The 23,008-nt window shown below is 51.9% G+C and overlaps 1 protein-coding gene across 7 annotated transcripts in view; it reads left to right on the top strand.

Moving 5' to 3' along the window:
• The window catches only part of PRKAG2 (protein kinase AMP-activated non-catalytic subunit gamma 2), a 279,884-nt gene that overhangs the window by 30,404 nt on the left and 226,472 nt on the right, over window positions 1-23,008 (top strand). Inside the window, exon 1 of one of the 7 annotated variants that reach the window (XM_070516650.1) lies at window positions 18,724-19,162. The exons of 5 other annotated variants lie outside the window; for them this stretch is intronic. The gene's annotated coding sequence lies outside the window, so the exon portion shown is untranslated. Of the gene's footprint in view, window positions 1-18,723; window positions 19,163-23,008 lie in introns of those variants that run through there. One more of the 7 variants, XM_070516655.1, reaches the window with a different exon arrangement.

Raw genomic sequence — 23,008 nt, 5'->3', positions numbered from 1 at the left:
GAGCACAGGAGGTTCAAGAGGAATTTAAAAGAAGAGCTGCCACAAATAAGCGCTGGCTGTTGGGTCAGGTGGCCCTTGTTGCGGGGTGACCTTGTTTCGTGGTGACCCTTATTTGGGGACACCTTAGCAAATGGGCTGAGCTGGGCCCTTTCACATCCAAGAATCTGCTCCGCTCGTTTCCCGTGCGGTTTCCACGGCTGTGAGTGATCCAAGACCTGAGCATCCCCAGTCTCCCTGGTCGTAAGGGAACTGGGCACGGGACCTACAGCGGGAAGCCAGCAAGCCTGCCCAGAGAAGGGGGAGCTCACCCCCAGGACACAGCGCCCCGCCTGCCTAGGGGAGCGCCAGGCTGGGCAGGGGCCCCGGGGCTGAACGACACAGCCCATGTGTCTGTTCTCCAGCCCTGGAGACCCTGGCACATGCCCTCTGTGCCCCACCTGGGGCTGCAGGGACGGGGGCAGCCTGGGGCTTCCTCCAGCCTCCTCACCACACACGCAGCACCAAAGGGCTCCCTCCCAGCAAAGGGGAGCAAGAGGCCTGGGTTACCCCAGAGGGGGAGGAGCCAGCACTGGGCCCAGCTTTCCTAGGGACAGGGAGAAGGGACTGGCATGGAGGGACTTGACCCCTGGTTGGTTCCCAGGCGAGGTCTTGAGCATCATTGGGAAGGGTCAGAGAAGATGCCTCAGGCAAGGTCCCCACTGCCACCTTCTCTTGCTTCTGAACCAAAGTGCCTGGGGGTCCTCACTATCCCTGGCCTTTGGGTTCAGCCCAGTGTGTCAGCCTGCGGTGACACCGTGGTATCATGCTGGTGCTGCGGGTAGGCACTGAAGGGGTCCCCTCAGACTCATGGGAGAGGACACATACACACAAGGTGAAGGGGAAATCAGGGTTAAGGAAAGGAATGACCAAAAGACAGGACTTGTGCTACAGGAAGCTGTCTGTGATGTCCATTTTCACCACATCTCACTGGATGAAAACCAAAAGCATAGGGTCTGGGGTGTTAGCCTGATCACCTTGGGTCCTGCTTGTCTCCAAAAGTAGATGAAGTCCTAACCCCAGGACCTCAGAATGGGGCCTTATTTGGAAATAGGGTTGTTGCAGATGTAATTAGTTAAGATGAGGTCACACTGGAGCAGGGTGGTCCCTAATCCAAGGGGGCAAGACACACATGATGGGGAAGGTACTGCCCTGGGGTCAGGACTGCTCCAGCGCTGCCCCTAAGGCACACCTCCAGCGTCTGGGCCTCCCAAGATGTCTTCTAGGCCCCCCACCCCAGCATGTCTGAGTCCTAGGAAGTAGAGGAAACGCTTGGTGTTCCCCTGGTCTTCTCCATCCATGCTGTTTAGACATGGGGTTTCAGCCTGAAAACCTCCTGCCTGCCAGCACCGCACGATGCAAGTGGAAGCCCGTGTGACTTTGTCGTCTCCACTCGCAGGAAAAGGGAGACGGAAATCCAGTCTGCTGCAGGTCCTGGAGCAGAAGGAATGCATTGGAGGACCTGACTCACACCAGCCTCGTGGGGCTGTGGCGATGACCTAGGTGGGGTTCTGGCAGGTGAGATGGGCAGGTGCCCCTGAGCTGAGGAAAGAGAGAGGTTTTCTGCTCAGTTCACCACCGTTGGAGACCAGCAAGAGGCTCCAGAGACTGTCCCACCATCAGCAGATGGTGTCCAAAGGTCATGTGGGAATTAAAATTTGTGTAGGGAATAGAGGGGAGCACCCAGAAAACTCCTAACTTTTATGCAGAAGAATTTGATGGCCATTGAACTAGGGAGCTGAGTTGTAAAGGGAGTTCTGGCGATATCTGTTATGCTTAGCAGGCCCATGATGCTCTCCTCCTGGTCCCCGTCTTAAGGGGGAGTATTGGGCTCGAATGATGCAGCATTTCTTACCGTCTCCACTGCCTCCACCTGCCCCAGCCTCCACCAGCTGTCACCTGGACTGTAACAGTAGCCTCCTCACCAGTCTCCCAGCTTCCATCTTTGCTCCCAGCAGTCTGCTCTCAACAGAACAGCCAGAGAGATCATGTTAAAACATATCGGATCCTGTCATCCCCCACTGGAGCCTTCCAGTGGCTCCCTGTCATTTTCAGAGTAGAAGACCTAGTCCTTACATTGGCCTAAAAGATCCAGAAGAGTATGGTTTCACTGCTTTTCTGACTTCATCAGTTACTTCAGCCACACTGGCCACTGTGCTCTGCCATGGACAGGCCTGGCCTTCTCCTGCCTCAGGGCCTTTGCACATGCAGCTCTCGTTGCTGGAAGACTTGTTCCTGAAAGAATCTGCATGATGAAGTAAGGAAAAGACACAGTCTCTGACCTTAAGGGAAGGAAAATCCTCTCACTGCCTCTCCCACAGTCACAGCCCATCTCCCCAAACATCCTCCCAACCCTTCCTCTTTAGGCACATTTTGCTTTCCTGATTTTCCTTTGCTCTCTGCATGACCAGGGCTATGTTGATCTGTTCATTCAGTGTGTCCTTGAGTGGTATCAGTGACCTTGGCTGAGTTGGTGATGTGCTGATTGGTCTTCTCTTGAGCACGACTGAACCGAGCCCCGTGGGTGGTCTGTTGGCCAGTACGGGTAGACAACACGACGTCCACAGTAAGGAGGGTGCCTAAGCACGTGCAGCCTGGGCCTGATGCAGACGTGTGTGCCGTCTGCAGGGAACGCATGTGCTCACAGGCACGCATATGTGCTTTTGGTGAGTACCCCCAGAGACCCCTCCAGGAGGGTCGTACCAATATGTCTTCCGGCAGCCGTGCGCGAGAGCGGTTGCTCCTTTCGCATAGGCTCGCTCACAGACTGCGTAGACATACTTCTTCATTTTTCCAGTCTGACAGGTGAGAAGTGGGTCTCAGTGTGGTTGCTGATGTTTTTCCTGGCCTTGGTACACCTTCTATTTTTTTAAACAGCTTTTTTGAGGTATAATTCACCTAGCAACAGTTTACCATTTAAAGTGTGCAATTCACTGGTTTTTAGAATATTCACAGATAGGTGCAACCATTACTACAGTCAATTCTAGAATATTTTCATCACCTCCAAAAGAAATCCCTTCCCCTGTAGCTGTCACCAGTCTGTCCCCATCCCTGAGCCCTAAGCAACCACGAAACGGGCTCTCTGTCTCTGTAGATTTCCCTGTTCCGGACGCTCATGTAAATGGAATCGTGCCATATGTGGTCTTTTGTGACTGGCTTCTTTCATTTATTGTAATGTTTCAGTTCACCCATGTTGTAGCACGTATGAGTACTTCATTCCTTTTTATGGCTGAACAGTATTCCATTGTATGAATATGCCTTATTTTGTTCATCTGTTCATCAAAGGACCTTTGGGTTGTTTCCACCCTTTGGCTGTTAGGAATAACGCTGCTATAAACATTCACGTACAAGTTTCTGTGTGGATGTATGTTTTCATTTCTCTTGGGTTTATACCCAGAAATAGAATTGCTGCTCAGATAGTAACTCTGTGTTTAACTTTTGAGGAGCTGCCAGACAGTTTTCCAAATGGGCTTACCATGTTACATTCCCACCAGCAGTGTATGAGGGGGCCAACTTCTCCTGGTCCTCATCAACACTTGCTATTGTCTGTCTGTTCATTTGAGCCCCCTAGTGGGTGTGAAGTGGTAGCTCACTGTGGTTTTGATTTGCATTTCCCTAATGGCTAGCGTTGTCGAGCATCTTTTCATGTTTTTTTTGGCCATTTGTAAATCTTCCCTGGAGAAATGTCCATTTATATCCTTTGCCTGTTTTTACATCGGGTTGTCTTTTTTATTATTGAGTTTAAAAGTTCTGTATATATTTTGGATACAAGTCCCTTATCAGATATATGATTTGCAAATATTTTTCTTCCATTCTGTGGGTTGTCTTTTCACTTTTTTGGTGGCATATTTTGAAGCATGCAAGTTTTTAATTTAGATGAGGGGCTGGCCTGGTAGCTCGGTGGTTAAATTCACATGTTCCGCTTTGGCGGCCTGAGGTTCACTGGTTCAGATCCCAGGTGCGGACCTATGCACTGCTTGACAAGCCATGCTGTGGTGGGCATCCCACGTATAAAGTAGAGGAAGATGGGCACAGATGTTAGCTCAGGGCCAGTCTTCCTCAGCAAAAAGAGGAGGATTGGCAGCAGATGTTAGCTCAGGGCTAATCTTCCTCCAAAAAAAATAAATTTAGATGAAGTCCAATTTATCTATTTTTCCTTTGGTTGCCTGTGATTTTGGTGTCATATCCAAGAATCCTCAGAACACACCAAGTGAACTCATGTATTGGCAGTTTCATATCAATGTCTTCTTGAGGCCAAACCTTAAAGGAGGAAGAAAGAGAGGTGACAAGGCCACTGTCAGTTTGTAAGTTTCCTAAATCTGCAGAATTCCCTTCTTTCTCTCATCTGTGCTTTATCAGACTTTCTAGCATTGTCACCTCCACGAGATGGGCTTTGTGTGTCGTTCTTTTTTTTCACGTGTTATTCATCCTCTCTTTCAACCAATATTTGCTGAGCATCTGCTGTTCCTCGGGACCTGTGCTCCGTCGTGAATGTACCGAGATGAATCGAATGTCGGCCCTGCTTTCAAGGAGGGCCCCAGCCTACTTGTTGGGCCAGGATTTGATATTCAGCCCCATCCCCTCTCGAGACCCCCAACCTGCCGCTCTGTCCCTGGGGGCCTGTCTCGAGGCTCCGGGGGAAGGAGATGCAGATCTTCCACAAGAGCATGGAGACCCACAGACAAGGAGCTGCACTCATCCCAGGGCTGGCCTGCGGCCAGAGCGCCTCCTAGGTGGCAGGGGCTCATTACTGCTTGTTGAATGAACAGGTGGTGACCGGAGGCCCTGAGCCACTGGAGATGCCTCCTGCATCCCAGTGTGAGCTCAAACTCCAGGCTTGTGTGGACCCAGATCACTACTCTGGCATTTTTTTAGACAGGATGAGAAGGGAGAGTGAAGCAGTGTGAGGCAGAGTTCACCACATCTGCTCCGGAGCTGGAACCCAGCACAGGCCCCGAGTGACACCTGGGGAAATGCTGCACCAGGATAGGTGCCCTGTGGTCCTTGCAGAGTGCCCCCAGGGATGTGCAGGGTCTGGCATCAGAAGCCAGGCCAGAAGAGGCTGCGGTAATCCAGGTTGTACGTGAGGCCATCTCAAGAAATTTCCATCGGCACGTGTGTTTAGAAGAGCTGTGCTTCTACCCAGGAACTGTTTTCTCTTTATGGGAGACGAGTGTCCTGTAACCCATTGTGACTTCATTGTTTGGTCAGCTGCGGTGGTTCTCAACCTTGGCTGCACATTAGACTCGCCTGAGGGCCATTAAAACTCCCGGTACCCGGCTGCACCCCAGATCAGTTAAGGTGGAAACTCCAAGACCAGGTATTAGGGTTTCTGTTGGAGCCAAATGTGCGACGTGACTGTAGTGTTGTCCGCTGTGCCCCTGCTCTCTCTGTTTCTCTGGTTTCAGCTCTCCACCTTCACTTGTCTCTGATTCTGATTTCTGTTGGCCGACGGGAAATTGGGGTGGCTTTGACTTGACCACGGTCTTCCATGGCTGCGATCTCTGTTGTAATGTACATTTGCAACGTTAGGAAAACATTCTGCTGAATGAATGGGTGAGCGAATACAGTAATGAAAGAGCAAGAGACAAAATGGAATTGCAGCGCTGTTTTGTTTGTCTCCAAAGTGGTATTTTACCAAGAGCACGTTTGGTTAGAGGAGGAAAAAGAGATAAATGAAGAATGTTATAGAAATTCTAAAGGGGCCTGCTACACATTCTCAATATATTTGGGGACGTGAGGACCCTGGTAGTTATTTTTAATTTTGCTTCAAACCTTTTGTTTTCACTTACGTAATAACTTTTTCATGATAAACACACATCCATGGCTCTCATTCAATGATTAGGGTAGATTTTTACCAAATAAATAAAACAGAGAGAGGAAGGGAAAAGTGGGAGGGAATTTCCTCAGTTACCAAAGAGCTGGAAAATGGAAAGAGGAAATGGATGAAATTCGTGGAGTTTGAAGTCAGAGGAGTCAGAGAGGAGGCGAGGCTGGGTGTGGGAGGCTCAGGTGGGGCAGCCGGGGACAGACACACGCATGAGCACATGACCGCCCGGGAGCAGGGAGATCCTCTCTCTGTTAGGGTGCCCAGCTGTCCGGGTTCTCCTGGGACTGAGGGGTTTCTTGGAACTTGGGACTTTCTGTTTTAAAACCAGGATGGTCCTGGGCAAACCAAGACTAATTGGTCACCCTAGCTGCTGTCTGAGGCCCTTCTGGCTGCTTGGTTACTCATTTTTATTTGGAGGCAGTTGGGGGCAGGAAAGGGAGTGAAGGAGTCCCTGGGGGGCGGGGGACAGGACGTTTGGCCTGGCAACCAGTGACGTAGATTTGAAGCTCCAGTGTGTGTAATTCTGGGTATGCCCTTACCCGACCCGTTTGTTCTAGGAAAGGATACACGAACAAGTCCCCAGGCGAGAGTGTGGGAGGAACAGGGAGGGGTGGGCCCGAGGAGGACCTCAGAGAGACTGGCCAGAAGCTTCCTGCGGAGACAGCAGGCTTGCGCCTTTCTGACAAAAATCACTGTCTCGAATGTGTCCTTCCCCCCAGACTGGGACTTGCCTGAGGGCCGAGGCTTTGCCCTGCATCCCTGTGCCCTTGTCACCTGTGTGCCTGGTACACAACAGATGTCCAGCGTGTGTTTGCTGAATTAGATCCAGCCAAGAGGAAGCACGTGTTGGGTGTCTGGCTCTACGTTAAAGGTTATGAGTGTTTACAGAAAGACTGTCATGACATTTTTTTTAAGATACCGTTGAGGATACAAAACATACACTCAAAGCATTAATAAGTAGAGAATAATATGAAACAAACTGTTGATTTGCTGATTTGTTGCGTTGTGTTGTATTTGGGTTCAGGGCTCACTCTCCAAGGCCCCTTCAATCTAAACTTGACTCAAATAGCCTGGTGGGCGAGGAGGCCAAGTAGCCACCTTTTTAACCACAGTAAGCCAGACTGAGCTTATATAGGGCTAGAGAATGACACAGAAGAAAGAGGGAAAGGGGGGCAGAAAAATAGTGAGTATCAGCCAGGCTATGCTAGGTGAGAAATGGCCCCCGATCGCAGCGGTGAGCAGTGACAGGTTTCTTCTCTCCCAGTCTGTGTATCCACTCGGGCAGCTGTGTCTCTGCTCCAGGCCCAGTTTGGGGAGCCCAGGCTGAAGGAGCAGCCCTTTCCTGAGTCTGCGCTGTCAGTGGGATAAGAGGGGGTGTCAGATCTCAGTACAGCTCCCGACTGGTCCCCTGGGAAGTGGCGCACATCACCTCTGGGAAAAGCCAGCCACGTGGCCAGGTCTGATGTCAGTGGTGGGGCGTGTAATCCTCCTAGAGGGAGGGGCCCCACAGGGAGGCCGCTCTGATCTCCTTACAGTCTCTTTGCGATGTAGAGACCACCGGCTCCATTGGTGAGTCCTCACTGTCTCTACCGTCAGCCGCGTCTTAGGACTTCACGCGGTTCTCTGGTTCTCTGGTTCTCTGCGACGTATTTCACACACCTTGATGCTGACACAGCAGCACAGACCAGGCACGTATCATCTTAGGATTTGGACGCCAGGCGACAGGCAGGAGGACACATAGAGGGGCGAGCAAATGGAACAAAATGCAGCCTGCACTGGGACCTTTGGCCTCAGCCGGTTGTGAAGCTTCCAGCAAAGAGGCTTTCTCAGTTGTAGAATATTATAAATATCCTGGACAGAGGGCACTTGACTGCACCGCCCTTGAATCGCCGAAGTCTGAGGAATTGTTTCTTATTTTGCTTTAAATGAAAACCTGATTCCTTCTTAAAGGGAGAGCTCAGATTCCCGATTTCCCATTTCCCTTCTCAAAGGCACCTTCTGTTTTGATTCCACACTTCAAGCTGTGAACAACCCAGGGACCCCGAGCGTGTCATTTTCTCACCGTGTTTGTCTCCCCGTCTTCACAGTGAGGTGCAGGACTATGCCAGTGGTTCTGAATTAGGGTGCATTTCAGTCTTCCCGTTCTGAGCCCCAGAAACTTTGATTCAGTAGTTCTCGAGGGGAGTCTGGGCGTCTGTGTTTTGTAAGAGTGCTCCCAGGGATTCTGATGGTCCCTCCAGGTTAAGAGCCATCAGACGAATGACGTAGCCAGGAGTGGACTTGACCTCCCTTCTGGCTCCCCTCTATCTGGAGTGGCTCTGGGCTCAGCCCTGGTGGAGGAACAGAGGATCAGCCTGAGGGTGTCATTTCTTCCCTCCTCCCTCCCCAGCCCCAGATGTTGCTGAGTTTCCGGGAAGTGGGGCACCTGACAGTCTGATAGTCCAAGATTCCATCTCCTCACGTTCTGCTTTCCCGTCCCTGAGCGTACATGGAAGAGGGGTCTGTGCCCACCCCAGCGCCTCTCTCACATGGTGAGTGCTCATAAACGGAGGCCAAATCCACCCGCGTGATTCGTATTATAGAGCTTCCCAGCAGCCCACCTCTTCCCCTGGCTCTCCGACCTGCTGCTGCAGTCTTCGCAGCCTTCTGGTGTCCCTGTCTTGGTCACTAAGCCCAGTCATGATGCTGGGCCCTCCCTAAGTCACTGTCCTCTGCCTCGTCAGCCAGGCCAACCAGGTGGTGGGGAGACAGCGATGAGTTCCCTTGCCACGGCAGTTGTGGTAGGTTCCCCCACATTAATTGGCGATTGGATGATGAGCTGGCTGGTCACAGGCTTGTGGATGGTGGTCAGGCCCCCTGACGGCTCCCCGTGGCTCCTTCCTAGACAGGGCCGCCATGAGAAGTCTCTGAAAACGAGAAGGTGTTTAGCAGCTGACTCAGCGTAAAGGGGCAGCTGATAGCGAGGAAGGGGCCGAAAGAATCCAATGGAAACAGTAATTATTTGTGTGCTGGATGTTTAATTTACAGAACCCAGCCCTGGGCTACCTGATATAAAACTGCTTTTCATCAACTGCCTGGAGAGCTCAGCAGTTTGGGGAATTCAGTGGAAGGACCACTGGGCCCCACCTGCCTCAGCATCCCCGACACCATCTCTGTGTTAAATGACAGCTTTCCTGAGTGGCAGCTAGTCTTCAAGGCATGAGAAGAGGACTAACAGTTAATCAAATCAGCGATGCCCGGCCCGCACACATGTTGTCACTGAATCACCGCACGGCCCTGTGAGGCGGCCGTTAGTCCCTTTACAGATGGAGGAGCTCCGGGTCAGGCAGGTTAAGTAATTCTCTTAAGGTCACAGAGCTAGAGTGGGGGGAACAGATTCAAACTCTGATCCTAAAGCCAGTGGGTTTCCCCCCATATAACACTAACTCATGTTTAAATAACTAGGTTATATTCTGGTTAAGAAGGTAAGGAAGCCATTCACGAAAGACCCCACATGGTGATTCCATTTATAGGAAACATCCAGAACAGGCAAATCCACAGACACAGAAAGTAGATCAGCGGTTGCCAGGGGCTGGAGAGAGGCCAGGGGGGTGGGAAGTGACCGCTAATAAGGATGGGCTCTCTTTGGAGGGTGATGAAAATGTTCTAAAATTGGCTGTGGTGACGGTTGCATAGCTCTGAGAATGTACTAAAAACAATTTAAAAGTGTACTTTCAATGGGTGAATCATATGGTATGTGAATTCTATCTTAATAAAGCTATTATAAAACGAAAGGGGAAAAAGCATGTATATTTGTTTCCTGGGGCTGCTGTAACAAAGTAGCCCAAACTGGGGGGCTTGGAACCACAGAGGTGTCTTGTGGCAGGGCTCTGGGATCAAAGGTCTGTGGGTGTCCCCCCACCCCGGCTCCAGGGAGGATCTGTTGCAGCCTGTCTGCCCCGCTGGATGGCTGTCTTCCCCGTCTCTACACGTCTGTGTCTGCGTCCAGATTTCCCGTTGTATAGGGACACCAGTCCTTCTGGATTAGGGCCCACCCTAATGGCCCCGTTTTTAGCTTGATTACTTCTGTAAAGACTGTATTTCCAAATAAGGTCACATCCTGAGGTGCTGGGGTTAGGACTCCAACATGTCTTTTCTTGAGGGGGACACAGTTCAACCCGTAACAGCAAGGAACCGTGTAATATATTCTGAGAGACTTCTTTTAAAATTGTTAAAATGCTTCAAAAGTTTCAGCTTAACAACCTAAGTGCCCAGCAACAGACGAATGGATAAAGAAGATGTGGTACATATATACAATGGAATACTACTCAGCTGTAAAACAGAACAAAATCATTCCATTTGCAATAACATGGATGGACCTTGAGGGAATTATGTTAAGTGAAATAAGCCAGCGAGAGAAGGACAATCTGTGTATGACGCCACTCATATGAGGAATTTAAAATTATGGACTAAGAGCAGTTTAGTGGATACCAGGGGAAAGGTGGTGTGGGGTGGGCACAAAGGGTGAAGTGGTGCACCTACAACACGACTGACAAACATTAATGTACAACTGAAATTTCACAAGATTGTAACCTATCATTAACTCAATAAAAAAAAAGTTTCGGCTTAAGTTTTAGTGTTTATTCAGTTTTCAGAGAAAGTCAATGATGTGAATCCAAGTAGGCATTAAGCCTGGGTACTCGAACCTTCCTGTTCTTCTGGAGCTTCATGGGGAGGGTCCACAGGCAGGTGCGTGTGGGGGGCCACGCCTGGCCGTGTGGGGGCTGACCTGCACCCCCACCCCGTGCAGCCAGCTCAGGCTCGGGCTTCTGCCCGGCTGCCGTGACCAAGGCCAGGGGGCAGGTTCTGCAGTGGAGGAGGCCGTGTACCTCCTGCCGTGGCCGTGGGGAGGGCAAGGGGGCCGTGGGAGCCCAAAATCAGATTGCTGTGTGGTATCCTAAGGACACTTCGATGTTCACAGTGATGCCCCATGCTGGGCGCCATTTTTCTGTTGTGGATTCGTCATTCCCCCCACCCCAACGGCCATTTGTGAGACAGAAGGGAGCTTGACTGCGGGGTGCGGCTCCCCCTGCCCCACGGGTACCCCACACTGACCGGAGCGCCAGTAGTATCTTACTGGGCTTGCTCTCTGGCCCCCACTCAGAGCCTGCAGGGTGTGCTTGCCCGCCAACACCACAGAGCCCGGTGGCCTTGGCGTCCGCGTGCCTCACAGGGCTGCAGACAACCTGTCCTGCCCCCATGGCCTCGCGACTCCGCCTCCCCCTCTGGCCCGCTGCCTTTCAAAGTCCCACTGAGCGCCAGCTCTGAGCCCCGGCGGCACTGTCTGGCCCATGTGGGCACGTACTGCGCCCGGCGCCTGGTTTGCTTGGTGGCCCTGAAGCTTCCCCTGGCGGGCCTGCCTCCAGCTCCTTTTCCGCTGTGGGGGACCTTTACCAAGAAGGCTCGCTAAAGGGTGGTGGGTGGACTAAAGGAGGCGACAGTGTTACCCAGGCCCTCCCCAGGCCCGCTGCCCCTTCTCATGCCAGGGGCTTCCGGTTCTGCCCCAGCCCTACCCCAGGGCTGACTGCAGGTGTGTGTTTCTGGAACTTTCTGTTGTTTACCTTCCGCTTTGTCCTACTTTGCCTTAAGGTTCAGAGTCTCTGTGGCCCTCTTTGATGGCAGTTGTCATAGCGTGAGCTGCCCACATGGGGCTTCTTTATGCCAGGGTCACACGTCATTCAGATGGACTGTGCTGCCTCCCAGGTTGCTGGTTCCCATCAGCTCCTGGGCCCTGTTCACCTCCAGAAGAGTCAGCACTGACACTTAGCCGGTGCACGCTGTGTGCCAGCAGTGTTCTCTCTGTATATTTAGAACACATGTGTGTACGTGTGCACGTGTGTGTGTGTGTGTGCCTCTCTCAATAGATACACATCCATACTCATTTAATCCTCACAGCAGCCTTGTGGCGTGGGTACAGTTGTTATTAATCTCCTCTTACAGATGCGGAAACTGAGGCACAGAGGGGTTCAGTGACTTATCCAAGGTCATGGGGCTGGTTAATGGCAAGGCTGGAATTGGAACCCTGGGGAAAGCGGCATCAGTTTGAAGGATGAGCGAGGACTTTGATGCCTCGCGGCAGGCACAGGGAGATGGATGCAGTTTGTCTGAGAGAGGACATGCTGAGGGGCACTGTTACAGAGGGCAGTCTGGAGAAAAAAAACCTTTTTGTGCCCCAGTGTGATTTGGGTTGGTTTCAATTAAATTGGGAAGACTGGTGTGTGTTGAGCAACAACAGCCTGGCCGTCCACCGCCTGGGTGGCCCAGAACCTTCTGTTCAGCTGTGCCTTTGAGGCAGTTTTAGGTCACAGACATTCAGAACTGAAGCACCTGCCCCACTAACCAAGCTCAGCCAAGCTGGCTTCCTGCTTAAATGGAAGATCTAGTAGCTGTGAGCCTTCCAGAGCCTTCTAGAGCCTTCCAGAGCCTTGGCAGTGTGCCAGGGACCAAAGGCAAGCATGTACTCGGGAGCTGTACAGAATGCGAGGACCCTCCAGTGCCTCTTTTTTTTTTTCATCTGGTCCTGCTTCTCTCTCAAACTCTCAGCCTCAATCTTGCTCCTTTCATAAAGCTCTTTTTTACAACTTTCTTCCAAAGCAGTCACTTCCTTCTAGAAACTTCCATGGTGGCTGCTGTCTGTACTACACTGACCCTCAGCCTGCTTGTTTCTTGTCTCCACAACTTTTCTCCCAGCCAGAACCAAAGTCTATGAGGTTGGGGGTCTCCATGTTCTGTTTCTCTTGTGTCCCATAGTTGGTGGTTTCATGAACATCTGTTGCTAGGAGAGGGACCACCGGGAGAGAAAGCGAGAGCTGTGGTGGACCACGGAGGGCGGGAGTGTCGTGTTAAGGGAGAAGCTGTCTTGTTTTGTTGAACTACAAGATGAACAAGCAGAATGGGGGCTTCCTGAGTGCCAGGCTGTTCTCGTTGAAGGTGAATGCACTGTCAGGTGCCGGGCTCCAGCTTCTCGGGTCTGGGGAGGCTGCCCCTGGATTGGCCAATGAACCCAGATGACGTGTTCAGTTAGGGACTGTGCAACTGTGAGGTGGGACCTAAACGTTAGCAGGATAGAAACCAAAGGAACCTGTGGCTGTTGGGGCAGGAGAGTCCTTGTGATGGCGGGGCTGGGGGCAGGGTCAGAGAGGACCCCAAGAGGAGGAGAGGCCCACTTGGCTTTGACAGGCAAATACCTAAGCAATAATGTGTCTTATTCACGCCAAATCCACCAGTGCTCCTTTATGCGTGTCTTCTTGGCTGCCGGCACGAATAGCGAATGCTTCCCCTTCTCTCCTCTGTTCTCTGCACCGTGCACACCCTGGGCTTGTGGGAGTGAAGTTAGGGGAGAGGTCGCTTTAGGGCCACCTGCACAGCCCAGCTGGCTCTCCAGCAGGCAGGGCGAAGCCCTTCCTTGTCAGGTGCAGGGGTCAAAATCAAGAGCACCTGGGTCCTGGGCCTGGCCCTCTAATTGCCCGGCTGTGTGGCCTCTGGGGAGTCACTGCCCAATGGTGGCATGTGATTTAGAGCTGATTTACGTGTTAGCTTATTTGATGGCAGTAACTCTGTGATTGGCAGGTGACATGCCCCCAACAAGAATGCTGCCACGTGTACGTATACAGTCAGTGCACACGGCACTTCTTTGGATGGGGGGCTGGACCCTGTTCCACACTCACGACGGAGGAGTTGGTGACCCGGGAGCGGTCTCCCCATGCGGGCTCCAGGCAGTAGCCTACGTCTCTTAAGACCTTCGAGGGTCCAGAACGTGACTGTGAAAGATGAGAAACTGTTACCCTTTGGGGGAGTTTGCTGCGCTTGTGGTTCCTCTCCATTGAAATCAGGGCATGAGATCTTAATGATTCCAAATGTCTTTGCAATCCAGGACATCTAGAACAACTAGTTCTACCAGGATGGAGGTTTCCCGTGAGTGTCGAGCAGCAAATGAATCTAAGCCAATTTGGCTGTTCAGCACACATCTGGGTACTTTGGTAAATATCAGTGGCCTCCAGGACCGGAGGTGGATGAGGCTCTGTGTCCCCCTCGCTCCCCCCACCCCAACAGCCTCAGTACCGTGTGGTATGTTACAATGAAAGGAAATCTTGGACCAGAGCTTGCCAAACCCCTCCAGATGATTTGAGGCGGCAGGTAAACCCACTTTTGTAGCTCGGAGGAGGTCTCGCTGCTGCCCTTTGGCAGATTCCCTCTGAGCAGAACCCAAGGGTATTCTTAGGATGGGACTGGCCAACCCGGAAGCCGAGTTCAGCAGCAGGTCCTCTGAGACGGAGGATGTGGGCCCAGAGGGTATCCTGGCCTCGAGGGCTGCAGGGTGGATGGGCTGCCAAGCTGGCCGGATCCCCTAGCTGGTTTATTCAAGGGTTCTGCCACCTGTGCCATCCTCCTGAACTGGCACTTACTTGGACACCACTCATTTTGCCAATGAAAGGGAGTTCTCACATTTCCTGAGCTGATTAATGAACCCTCTGGTATAGATTTCAATAACGATGTTCGAGGTGCTGAGTAGCCCTCTTTGACGTGTTGATTCCCAATTAGGGTATTTTAGAAGCTACTCAATTGCCCCAATGTATTGCACAGAGTTGATGGATGCAGGAGCACTGGCCTCGAGCTGTTTGTAGAAATGAGGTTCCAAAGTAAAGTGCCACACCATCAGCGCTCATGCTCAGCCCGGTAATCTCAGATGCTGTTCCCAATGGACGCCCAAGCCAACGCTGTGCCATCACCATCCGTGCCTGCTCTTCCAGGCTGCTCGGCTTCCAAGTGAAATGGAAGTGCAGCCAGTGCAACCAGGAGCCAAGCGCTGGGCCCAGGGCACCTGTCTTGTTTTGGTGTCTCACCAACTCTCTGCCTCGGCCTCTGGCTTTCCTGTGCACAGATCTGGCAGTCCCAGGATTGCTGACTGTGAGCACAGGGTCAGCAGGGACCACCTATAAAAGGAAGGAGGATAATGCTTTACTGAGCAGCTGCTGTCAGTCTGCAAGTTTCCACGAGTGATGTGACACATGGGCCTGGCACCATGGCTGATGGGGCCGTGGGGCCGTGGGGCCCTGTGCTGTCAGGGCTGTGGCTGCATTCACAGGGACAAGCTTGGCACGCAGCATTTGACTTTTCACTCATGGCTGAAGATGGTATGGGATTTGGTAAAGGGTTGTGCTAGATAAGAAATCTAACCCAGGTTTGTTACAAGGGGGCTGGGGTGAGGGGCATTCTTTGAATCACGTGTGCTGGGTGTTTCTAGTCTTCTGTCACTTATGCAGCCAAGATAATACCGTGTATAGTTTGAGATTTCCTGCCACATTTCCCTCATCATTTGCATTCCTTGAAGTCACTGTTCTGGTTTGCTGTGACTCCCTAACTCCACGATGCACGGCTCTGTCCGAGCTCCCTGGACAGTAATCCCGCTCTGGCCCACTTGGGTGGCACCTGAGCCTTGCCCATTGCTGCAGAGACTATCTCTGTGCATAAACCTTTGTTTGCATCTTGGATTTTCTTCGGCATGGACCCCTAAAAGGGGAGTTACCAACTCTGAGAGCCTGAGCATCTCCTCTTATTTTTAATACACAAGTAATAAACAAGCCTGTGCCACAGAAAAACCAGAAGATACAAATTAGCAAAATTAAATAAATAAGAGGGGGTGGGGGGGTGAACCTGTTGGAACAGTCAGGCTTTGGAGGGAACACACCTGTGTTTGAAGCCCAGCGTGGCCACTGATGTGTCCGTAACCTTGGCGACTCAGCCTCTCTGAGCAGCAATGTCCTTATCGATGAAACAGGTAGTATTTTACCCATTTACCTGGTGTGTGGGTTGAGATAGCATATGCAAATGCCAACACTAAAAATACACCCAAGAAGTCAATTCCAGGAGAGAGGCCAAGTAGTAACCTACAGATGCCAGAGAAGCCTTATTAGGGGTGGAGGGGAACCCATGTGGACTTGCGACGCAAAACTGCAGTCAGTCGTATGCAGGCATGGGGTGCTGAGGGACCCTGAGGACTCTGGGTGACAGCTTTTTGCAAGCCCAAGAGGTGAAAGGTGGGATGGCTGGGGCCAGGCTCCTACGGGCCTGGAATGCCTCGCTGAAGATTTTGCATTTGTTCTGTAGGTAGTATGGAGCTAGTGTTTTGGGTTTTGTTTTATTTTGGTTTCGCTTTGTCTTTTGTGGTCTAGTGAGGGTGCTAAGAGTAATGCTCAGAAAGCAGTGTTTAGGAAGGTAAACTGGGGAGCTGTGAATCAGAAAGGAGGTGGCACAGGCAGGAATATCCCGGAGATGGCAGGTTGGGCCAACAATGGTCTTCCGACTTTACTAATATCTTTGATCTCCTGGGGCTTCTCCTTCAAGAGAGCTGAGCTGCACCCTCTAAGGAAAGTGGATGGAAGAGCTCAGAGCCTGAAGAGGCAGCGTGAACCCAGGAGTGCGTGGAGATTTTGGAAGCGAGCGTAAATGCAGGTGGAAACAATGACCCTAATTGTGGTTGGTAGCTTGTGAGCTGGAGCAGAGTGGTGTACGCTCCTCAGTCTCTAGTGGATAGTGCCAGGTACCCGAGACGTGGAGCTGCTGGCAGTCAGAGCTGCAGAAAGTCACCCGCACCCCATAAGTCACACCCAGGCGCTTGTCTCCAAGTGTAGGAAACCTTTGAACACTTTGGATGGTGCAGCCCATTTCCCTGGCGTTTCCAGCTATTCCAAGCAAAACTAATTAGGCTTTTTTCCTCAGGCTTGTTTGTATACTTTGGAATAAAGCATGCAGAAAATAAAACAAGCCCAGCTAACCCAGCAAGGCTAGTTCCAGAACCAGCAGGAGAAAATATTGTGATTGGCTGGTTCCCTGGAGGACCACTGGTACCAGTGCCTGGGGGTTGGCTGTAGGATGGTGTCCCTTCGCTCATCCCTAAATGGTACCAGCTTTTTGCTAAGCCTCAAGTTTACGCCAGCAGTGCCCTCTGGTTCTAGAATAATCTTGCACATCCCAAGCTGATGCTTATTTTTGTCCAAATGCTTGCTCGTCCATTATCCCAACAGCAGCCCTGGGAGATGCACAGAGCAAATATTTTCACTCAGCTTCTTTTCTCTGAGGAATAACTGAGGTTCAGAGAAATGACTGAGCCAGGACTTGGACCCGGCTGTTGTCACAGAATGTTCGCAGTTAGGTTGGAGAGGACCTGGAGGTGTTTCAGGTAACATACTGCACATTCTACAGCCAAGACAACACAGTTCCAGCTTAAGGTGACTTTCTCGGGGAATCAGCTGCTTGGGGCCAGAACCAAGGCCAGGCCTCAGGCTTCCTACTGTCCAGAGAGATCTTGCTACCAGGCCCATGCCTCTGATCTCTCAGGTCTCAGAGTGGATCATAGGGTGGATGAGGACTGCCTCTTACCTACCTGGGCTGAAAGTGACCTTAAGGAAGGTACAGACTTCCAGCCCCCGTAGAGGTCCTCAGAGCCCCAGACCCTTACTGTGTTGCCTTTTTGTTTGTGACTTTGGTGGATAGCCGTGCAACGTTCTGTTGTCTCCTCTCCGTGAAGCCCTCCTGCTTACCTCATCCACATCCATCTTTCCCTACCTTTCACATCTCTCACCCTCACCTGAACCACAAATTTGCCATCTAAATTGTATCAAAGAATAGAGTCTTCAAAGAGGAATCCTCTTCTGCTTGAATACCTTCAGGGGTGGGTCGCTCACTGTCTGTCAAAGCAACCCCTCTGCTGGCGAAAAGTTGGAATCATTAGTAAGTTTTATTTAAGGGTTAACATCGCAGGGTCTGAAATGGGGACTCTCATTTTCTCCTCACGATTCAAATCCGTTTTCTTCCCAACCAGCTTGCACACCCCCGAGGGCAAGGTGTTAAGGGCACCCAGGATTTGTTTTAGTCAGGTATGGTAAGACATGCAGACGCCGAGATGACTGTCACGAGGAAGAAGTTTATTAGACACATGGATCCTTGGAAACAGGCGGCTCAGCACACCACACCAGACCACACGGGGCAGCCCCGGGATGGGTCAGGAGGCAGAAGGAGCCAGGGGAAGATGTGGGCAAGAGCCTTGGTTGTGGTTTCTACGGGAAGGAACAGGCGAGGCAGGGAAAGCAGGCTTAGGATTGCCTGGTTTGAATCATTTCAGTGGGCTCTGGGTGCAGGGGCTGTCCCAGTTGTCTGGCACCTGCGCTGAGGTGATTAGGGCAGGGGGACAGTGGCCCAGAGTGTGTGACCCGGCTGGAGGAGGTGAGGGGCTATGGGCTCTGATCGGCTGGTTTGCATATGAAAGGCATGCTTCCAGGTGAGCAGTTTACCATATCTAGGGATTGGCTGACCCTGAGAGGGGCAGTCCCCCAGGTTCAGTGAGGCCACAGATATGAAAGCATCAGAATCACAGAAAATGAGACGGGGTTAATACAGGCAGGAACCATGCTGCCTTCTGCAAGTGTGCAGGTTGTCTGGTCAGAGTTGGGGGCCCAGGGATTCAAATGGGAATGTCACCAGCAGAACCTTTTGGAAGGCCTTAGCCATCATTCTTGCCAGGGAGAAGACTGCATTGTCCAGATTCCCAGGGCAGGGATCCCCAGGGAGTTGAGGTTTCTGACGCCACCGTGCTGTTTTCCTCTGAAGATAAGCAGCCTCTCCCTGAAGGGAAATGGGGACAGTGCAGGGGGCTGTGCTGGCCAGAGGACCCCCAGTGAGCCCAGATGCCATTATCTGCTGCATCATGGGCCTCTCCTGCCTTCATTCGTCCTGCTGCCTGTCTTTTTAAAAGACCTCGCTGGGCCCTCCCTCCTGCTCCCTTGCCTGTGTAGTAAGGAGTTGCCTCCCCAGCAGCCCCTGACACAGGTGGTAATGACGGTTTGCTGCAGTCCCGTCAATGAGGGAATCTGCCCGTGCTCTGCCTGTGTTTTAAGCAGCACACCAGCTCTAGCTAACAAGACTGTTGCCTGCGCTGTCTCAGGCCAGCTCATGCTGTCTGCTGTCCTCTTGTTGCGCTGCTTTGGGGCCTGGGAACACACCCAGCCCCGGTCCCCATCTGTTGCAGACGTGCAGTGGCAGCAGCTCAGAGAGCAGCCGAGCCCTAGAAATCGCCTGTGCTGAAGGGGCTGGGAAACCCCTTCTCTCATGGACCTTTGGAGCCAGCGAGGCAGCAGGATTTTTCAGAGCTGGGAGCGCTGTGTGTCTCCCATCACTTGCATCTTGTCAGCCAGCATTTCACAGCCCTGCGCCTCTGATTAGCACCCGGGAAGAGGAGACCTCCAGCACCGCTTGGGCTGAGTAAGCAGACCTTCTGAGCAGGATTTCTGGATGCGTGGTGATTGCACGTCCCCGTGTGTGCGGCTTTTCCCCTTATGATGCTTTGTCTCCTCTGTACGCAAGACTGATGCTGAATTGTCGCTTTGTTCTCCAGGAGCCTCTTAGTAAATTAAACACCCCCAGGCAGAACTGAATGTTCCTTCCCGACCTCGGCGCTGTATGTTTTCTTCTTACATAACTTTTTCTTGGTGATTTAAAGAGAATAACTAGTGAAGGTGGTGTGTGTGTGTGTGTGTGGGCGTGTTCATCTCTGTTCCTTCTCTGAGTTCAGTCCCTCCTCCCCCGCCCAGCTCTCGGGGAGCGGGAGCTGCCGGCTGCTGAGTGTGGGGTGTCCTCCCCACCTTCGACCCTGCCTTCAAGTTCCCTCGCTGAAATCTTAGCAGTGTCGACCTTCTCTCCCTTTCCCTGAGTCATCATTTATTAAATTTGTCCCAAACAGAGAAGGTTGGGGATGATGTGGGGGCCTCTGGGCATGGCCTGTGTCGTCCCTGGGAAGGCTCTTGACCACATACACGAGTCGGCTGCTCTCCTGCCGGAAGAGGGTGAGCTCTATCTAGCAAGAGTACTTGTTGCTTTTCACTTATGGGGATACATTGAAGAAACAGAAAATAGGAAGAGAAGGGGAGAGGAGGAAGGGAGAGAAGGGAAGGTGGGAGACGTCCTCCCCCGTGACAGAGTGGAGGCTTGTCTGCTCTCAGGTGGGGAGGAGGAGGGTGGCAGCCGAGAACCAGAAGCCCTCACTGTGGAAGGAGCCTGCGGGGCAACAAGTAGAGCTGCGGGCTGGAAGGGGCTGGAGTCGGAGACTCTGCGGGCCCCTGCCTCCACCACTGCTGACACTATGCAGGGGGCTAGGAGCAAGCCGCTTCAGTTTTTTAGTTTTTGTTTTTGTTTTGTTTGCCCTTCAATCCCCTCCCATAAGCCAGGGGCTGCACTAGTTGTGTGTGAAGAGAACTCAGCTTAGAGTCCATGATTGCTGGTATTTGAGTCCTGGTATTTGGGAGGGACCTGGGGAAGAATGAGGCTTGACTCTGTGCTTCTGAATGTACAATCTAGGTGGGGAGAAAAGAATATTAGACAATTCAAGGCTCGGGGGCTAGAAGAGACTTGAGCACTGGCTTCTGGCCAATTCTAAGTGCTGAAGACAGCACCGGGGGTTGGGAGCAGCTGGGAGAGGACTGTGTGGAGGGGCTGGGGCTCAGCGGGCAGCCCTCTGTGCCGGGGGGACAACAGGAACGACACAGACAGAGTGGTGCCACTGGGAGCTTACGCCTGAGAGCAGGGCAGAGCCCAGCACCTGGCGAGGGGAGCCTTCCAGAGGCTGTGAGGTGCGGCTGGTAAGAGGACTGTGGGAGCAGAGGGCGCGGGACGGAGGGCTCAGCCGGTGGGGCTTCCTGGGTATACAGTGAACAGATGCAGCGAGGTTGAACCAGGGCCCCGCGGGCTCCATGGACCCTCAGCAGGCTGACTTCTGACTCTGAGAACAGCCCAGTTGGCTGACTGACCCGGAGAGGCGTGGAAACTTGGCCTGTTGGGTCTAGGACTTCTCATCTTGCCAGCTGCTGCCCCATTTTGCAGGGAAACTTCCAAGGGCTGGATAAATCTAAGGTGGGGCTTTTCATTTGTTTTTTCAGCCCAACATTAGACCTATGAGACAGGTGTAAACTCCTTTTTATAGAAGAGTTAAATTCATTCATCAAAGATAATTGAAAATCTAGGATATTTAAGGCACTTAATCGTGTCATCTTGCCTGAAGTCACAAGGGTTGAGCTGGGAAGTAAAGCCAGGTAGCCTGAAGCTCAACCTGGTCTTTATTGAGGTGTGGGGTGGGGTGGAGGGAGGCGGTAGACTGAGAATGGTGGGCCAGTCAGCATCCCAGCCCATGGGCTTCTCTCAGGTCTGGTCCCCAGGCCCGTGTTAAAATCAGCTCTTTACTGAAATAAGCTCTTGAGTCCCATGTGCCAGGCGCTGGCCGTTCCAAAATGAATAACACGCTTGTCTTGACCTCATCAATTAATGGTCCTAGATAGCCGGGTATCGCCCCTGAAAATGGAGGTACAAATTTTGGGTTCTCATTCAGCTCGGTTGTTAACTAATGGAATCCTTCTTGGATTTTTCCAGCCTCCTCAACTACTCTTTCAATCTATAGACCTTTTTCTTCCTTTAGAAGTATTCCAGTATCTCCTCCCACAAGATGCCCGCATGGACTGGTCTTGCCCCATCCCCTTCTAGCAAACCCCTTTAGCATTTCCTCATACTCAGCCTGTGGGCTAGTACAGGTTAATGCCAATACTTTTGTCTTATGCATTATTCTGTATGAAGTTGCATTCAGTTAGTTCTTGTAGATTGATCTAATTGATAACTCCCCATGGTCGGCTCAGGTTTTCGTTTCTTAGAAGGGTCTGTCTCCATATCACCTTTTAAACTGCTATTAGCTGTTTATATTTTGGTTATATTTATTGACTGTGTATTAGGCACCAGACACTATGCTTGACATGCTCATGGCTGTTAATTATTTTAATTCTCATGACAATCCTGGGAGGTTTGCCTCATTTTACACATGAGGAAATTGAGGCCCTGTGAACTTGAATCATTTACCAAGATTGTGTAGCTGGTCAGTGGCTAACTAGGGTTCAAACGCAGGCTCCTGACTCCGAAGTTGTCCCTCCCACTGCGCTGTACGGGCGTGTGGCAAATGCCTGGCAGTGAGAAACTTGTATCCTAGCTGTCATCATGGCACGGTGACTTAGCAAGAAACCTACGCAGGACCCACAGGTAAGTGGCTCCTGGAAAGCTCAGCGCTTCCCCAGGGTCTCACGTTCTCACACGGGGGGTGAACTCTCTGTGCTCCAGAAACCTTTTGTCTGCCTGGACCAAACTTCTTTCCCATGAGCCTGACTTAAGGCCCTAGAGCCCTAAAGGGGTTTAATGACAGACTGCAGAGCTCTCACCTCAATTACTAAAGTCTAAGTTACCAGAAGGGTATAATCGAATCTCAAGCACCTGACGCCCAAGAACCCAGCGATGTTCCCCGCTTGACCCCAGAGCTTCTCAGCACTGGGCTCGGGAGTCAGACTGGAGTTGGAGTCTGTCTCCTACCCTTTACTAGCTTGGGACCACGGGCGAATTATTTCATCTTTCTGAGCTTGATTTTTCTTCTAAAAATGGGGATAACAATAAGGCCTCACAGGGTTGGTGTGACCAGTTCTGGGCACATAATAGATGCTCAGTAAACAGCAGGCCCCTCCCTTTAGGTGAGTGTTCAGTGTGGAGGGCCCCAGCTGAGCCCAGCAGAATACCTCTCAAAGCAGTGCCTGGAAGGGACTGAGTTTTCTGATATGATTCTGTAGGTCTTATCCTTTTGATTAATCATCAGGAAGTCCAGGCGGGAGGGCTTTGGGTTCTGGTGGGTCCATCTAGTTCCCCTGCTGCTCCAGCCTGGCCAGTTCCCCACCTGTCCCTGGTGGTGGTCATGTCTGGCTGCTCCCTCCTGCCCTGCCTGGCCCGTGTGGGCAGTTTGCTGTCTCGGGCCGGTTGTCTGCTTTCTGCATGTGGTTCCCCTGCTACAGCCGGCTCCTGAAGGTCACGGTGGCATGTTTGCATTATCTTCCCCGGATCATAAATTCCTTTCCTGATTGCCTTTGGCATCTTTCATGCTAAGATACAGCATGGGGGGGCGGGGATGGGGGTGGGGGGAAGAAAGGAGAAGAGAAACAAAACCAGACTTGGATTTTTGTTTTGATTTTACTTTGCAGGCGAGGTATGTGGTGGCATTTTATTGTTTGATGTCTGCTTTTAGGGGAGTCTGCC

Source organism: Equus asinus, chromosome 1 (genome assembly GCF_041296235.1).
Source record: "Equus asinus isolate D_3611 breed Donkey chromosome 1, EquAss-T2T_v2, whole genome shotgun sequence".
NCBI lineage: Eukaryota > Metazoa > Chordata > Mammalia > Perissodactyla > Equidae > Equus > Equus asinus.
This window is presented reverse-complemented; position numbering and strand designations above follow the sequence as displayed.